The sequence below is a fragment of the Coregonus clupeaformis genome, chromosome 7 (assembly GCF_020615455.1).
Source record: "Coregonus clupeaformis isolate EN_2021a chromosome 7, ASM2061545v1, whole genome shotgun sequence".
Taxonomy (NCBI): domain Eukaryota; kingdom Metazoa; phylum Chordata; class Actinopteri; order Salmoniformes; family Salmonidae; genus Coregonus; species Coregonus clupeaformis.
In genome coordinates, this window is record NC_059198.1 from 52,425,890 (window position 1) to 52,431,072 (window position 5,183).

Below are 5,183 nucleotides of genomic sequence, written 5' to 3' on the forward strand. Positions count from 1 at the left end.
AGATTGGAGTATCAGTCCATAGGACCACTTTAAGCCGTACACTCAACAGAGCTGAGCTTTACGGAAGAGTGGCCAGAATAAAGCCATTGCTTAAATAAATAAATAAGCAAACACGTTTGGTGTTCGCCAAAAGGCATGTGGGAGACTCCACAAACATATGGAAGATGGTACTCTGGTCAGATGAGACTAAAATTTAGTTTTTTGGCAATCAAGGAAAACGCTATGTCTGGCGCAAACCCAACACCTCTCATCACCCCGAGAACACCATCCCCACAGTGAAGCATGGTGATGGCAGCATCCTGCTGTGGGGATGTTTTTCATCACCAGGGACTGGGAAACTGGTCAGAATTGAAGGAATGATGGATGGCGCTAAATACAGGGAAATTCTTGAGGGAAACCTGTTTCATTCTTCCAGAGATTTGAGTCTGGGACGGAGGTTCACCTTCCAGCAGGACAATGACCCTAAGCATACTGCTAAAGCAACACTTGAGTGGTTTAAGGGGAAACATGTAAATGTCTTGGAATGGCCTAGTCAAAGCCCAGACCTCAATCCAATTGAGAATCTGTGGTATGACTTAAAGATTGCTGTATACCAGCGGAACCCATCCAACTTGAAGGAGCTGGAGCAGTTTTGCTTTGAAGAATGGGCAAATTGTTCATGGATGATGTGTCTCCTCCTGGGAAGCTCAGAGTAAGGGTCTGTTCTGGGCGGGTCTCATCGTCTTTTGGTCAGATGGGAATTTCCCTCATGCTTCATAAAATGCACTGGAAAGCTACACAGGCAGAATCAATCATCATGTTTGTTGACGCCAAAATGTTGTGGAAATTCTTATACAGGGACACTCGAAGTCAATCTTAAATGAATCATTGTTTATTATCAGCACGCTGGAGAGGTTCCAACCAACTTGATGCACCATAGTGAACGTCTGTCAGGAGCTCTAACGGGGCAGTCCCGTTTATTTCCCTTATATACTGGTTACAGACACATTACATAAGCATAGTTCATAGGGTTGGTTCCGGCATGTGTCTGGCACTGTCTCCTATGTTAACTTAAAGAACATATTCTGGGTGTTCTGCCAACTAGTCTAACGGAGGAGGTCATAACGCCCCCCCATCAATCTACACACAATACCCCACAATGACAAAGTGAAAACAGGTTTTTTAGAAATGTGTGCAAATGTATTTACAATTTTAAAAATATGTTTCTACAACTTCATTGGAGTCCACCTTTGGTAAATTTAATTGATTGGACATTATTTGGAAAGGCACACACCTGTCTATATAAGGTCCCACAGTTGACAGTGCATATCAGAGCAAAAACCAAGCCATGAGGTCGAAGGAATTGTCCGTAGAGCTCCGAGACAGGATTGTGTCAAAGCACAGATCTGGGGAAGGGTACCAAAACATTTCTGCAGCATTGAAGGTCCCCAAGAACGCACTGGCCTCCATCATTCTTAAATGGAAGACATTGGGAACCACCAAGACTCTTCCTAGAGCTGGTCACTCTGAGAGAGCTCCAGAATGCATCTGTGGAGATGGAGAACCTTCCAGAAGGACAACCATCTCTGCAGCTCTCCACCAATCAGGCCTTTATGTTAGAGTGGCAAGACTGATCCACTCCTCAGTAAAAAGCACATGACAGCCCGCTTGGAGTTTGCCAAAAGGCACCTAAAGACTCTCATGAAAGCAAGTCTGATGAAAGCAAGATTGAACTCATTGGCCTGAATGCCAAGCAACACGTCTGGAGGAAACCTGGCACCATCCCTGCGATGAAGCATGGTGGTGGCCGCATCATGCTGTGGGGATGTTTTTCAGCGTTAGGGACTGGGAGACTAGTCAGGATCGAGGGAAAAATGAACGGAGCAAAGTACAGAGAGATCCTTGATGAAAACCTGCTCCAGAGCGCTCAAGACCTCAGACTGGGGCGAAGGTTCACCTTCCAACAGGACAATGACCCTAAGCACACAGCCAAGACAACGCAGGAGTGGCTTCGAGACAAGTCTCTGAATGTCCTTGAGTGGCCCAGCCAGAGCCCGGACTTGAACCCGATCAAACATCTCTGGAGAGACCTGAAAATAGCTGTGCAGCGATTCTCCCCATCCAACCTGGCAGAGCTTGAGAGGATCTGCAGAGAAGAATGGGAGAAACTCCCCAAATATAGGTGTGCCAAACTTGTAGCGTCATACCCAAGAAGACTCGAGGCTGTAATCGCTGCCAAAGGTGCTTCAGCAAAGTACTGAGGTAGGGGTCTGAATACTTATGTAAATATGATTTTTCAGTTCTTTTTTTTATAGATTTGCAAACATTTCTAAAAACCTGTTTTTGTTGTATGCTGGTAGATGAGGGTAAAACACAGTTTATTCAATTTTATAATAAGGCAGTAGCATAACAAAATGTGGAAAAAGTAAAGGGGTCTGAATACTTTCCGAATCCAGTGTAGCTATTTTAAGATTAATGCAATTTCTGTAAGTCTCTCTGGATAAGAGCATAAATGACTAGAATGTAAATGTAAGATCTCTTGTACCTCTTAATAATTTGGTGAAATGTGGGGTTGGAGGGGTGGGATGGGTTGGCTTTTATTTTGGGTTTATTTTCTAATTCCTGTTGTTTTTTGTTTTACTTGTAATGGTGGAATCAATTAGCGTAGCATCTATTATTGCTTGGTAAATACTATGAATGTACCTTATGTTATTGATATTTTTTTTTACATTTTAGTCATTTAGCAGACACTCTTATCCAGAATGACTTACAGTTAGTGCATTCATCTTAAGATAGCTAGGTGGGACAAGCACATATCACAGGCACAGTAAGTAAACTTCAATGAAGTATAAAGTAGCTGTCAGCAAAGTCAGAGCTAGAAAGAGGGGGTCAAGTGCAACTGTGTTGGTTCAGGATTGTGTTGGTTGGGGGGGGGGGGATTGGTGGGCAGGGGTATTATTTAAGATACTCTTTGAAGAGCTAGGGTTTCAGGTACTTTCGAAAGATGGGAAGGGACTCTGTTGTCTTCAAGGGGAAGCTGGTTCCACCATTGGGGTGCCAGGACAGAGAAGAGCTTTGACTGAGCTGAGCGGGAGCTGTCCTCTCCCGAAGGGGTGGGAGGGGCAAGAGACCAGAGGTGGCAGAACAGAGTGCTCTGGTTGGGGTGTAGGGTTTGAGCATAGCCTGAAGGTAGGGAGGGGCGGTTCCTCTTGCTGCTCCGTAGGTAAGCACCATGGTCTTGTAGTGGATTCAAGCTTCGACTGGAAGCCAGTGGAGTGTGCAGAGGAGCGGGTGACATGGGAGAAGTTGAGAAGGTTGAAAACCAGGTGGGCTGCATTGTTCTGGATTAGTTGCAGGGGTTTGATGGCACAAACAGGGAGTCCAGCTAACAACTAGTTGCAGTTGTCCAGCGCCGCTTCCTGTGTGAGGTAGGGTACTACTCTACGGATGTTGTAGAGCATGAACCTGCAGGAGCGAGTCACTGCTTTGATGTTTGCAGAGAATGACAGGGTGTTGTCCAGTGTCACGCCAAGGTTCTTTGCTCTCTGGGAGGGCGACACCGTGGAGTTGTCAACCATGATGGAGAGGTCTTTGAGCGGGCAGGCCTTTCCCGGGAGGAAGAGCAGCTCCGTCTTGTTCGAGGTTGAGCTTGAGGTGGTGGGCCAAACATCCAAGCTGAGATATCTGCCAGGCACGCAGATATGCGTGTCGCCACCTGGGTGTCAGAAGGGGGTAAGGAGAAAAGTAGTTAAGTGTCATCCGCATAGAAATGATAGGAAAGACCATGTAAAGATATGTGAGGATATGTTAGGATATGACAGAGCCGAGTGACTTGGTGTATAGAGAGAAGAGGAGAGGGCCAAGAACTGAGCCCTGGGGGGACACCAGTAGTGAGAGTATGTGGTGCAGACACAGATCCTCTCAACGTCACCTGGTAGGAGTGGCCTGCCAGGTAGGATGCAATCCAAGAGTGTGCAGAGCCTGAGACGCCCAGCCCTGAGAGGTGTCGAAGGCAGCGGATAGATCTAGGAGGATGAGAACAGACACAGAGAAGAGCGGTCTCGGTTGAGTGACCCGTCTTGAAGCCTGACATGTTAGGGTCAAGAAGATCGTTCTGAGAGAGATAACAAGAGAGTTAATCAGAGACAGCACACTTTTGGAAAGAAAAGAAAGAAGGGATACAGGTCTATAGTTTTTGACATCAGATGAGTCGAGTGTTGTTTTCTTGAGGATGGGAGCGACTCGGGCCATTTTGAAGTCAGAGGGGATGCAGCCAGTGGTCAGGGATGAGTTGATGAGGGAAGTGAGGAATGGGAGAAGGTCTTCAGAGAAGGTCTCCAGGGGAGGGGATGGGGTCAAGCGGGCAGGTTATCAGGCGGCCAGACTTCACTAGTCGCAGGATGTCATCTCCAGAGGAGGGGAGAAAGAGGCCAAGGCGTAGGGTAGTTCTGTGTGAGTGGGACCAGTGGACTCAATAGGCTGATTGAATGAGGAGCGGATGTCATCAACCTTCTTTAAAAGTGGTTGACAAAGTCATCCGCAGAGAGGGAGGAGTGGGGGGGGATTAAGGAGGGAGGAGAAGGTGGAAAATAGTTTCCTAGGGTTAGAGGCAGAAGCTTGACATTTAGAGTGGTAGAAAGTGGCTTTAGCAGTGGATACAGAGGAAGAGAAGGTAGAGAGGAGGGAGTGAAAGGATGAAAGGTTCTCCGGAAGTTTAGTTCTCCTCTATTTTCGCTCAGCTGCCCGCAGCCCTGTTCTGTGAGCTCGTAATGAGTCTGTTCAGCCATGGAACAGGAGGGGAGAGCCAAGCCGGCCGAAAGGAAAGGGGACAGTGCGAGTCATAGGATGAGGAAAGGGGGGAGAGTAGGGTCGAAGAGGCAGAATCAAGAGACAGGAGGGAGAAGGATTTAGCAGAAGGGAGAGTAGATTGCGATGGCGCTTGACCATCTGGGTAGGGGCTGAGTGGTTAGGGTTGGAGGAAAGGGAGACTGAAAAGGAAATTAAGTAGTGATCAGAGACCTGGAGGGGGGTTGCAGTTAGATTAGTAGGAGAACAGCCTCTAGTAAAGATGAGGTCAAGCATTTTGCCTGCCTTGTGAGTTAGAGGGGATTGGGAAAGGGTGAGGTCAAAAGAGGCAAGGAGGGGAAATAAATTAATCGAAGGCAGATGTCAGGAGGTTGAAGTCGCCAAGTACGAAGAGCGGT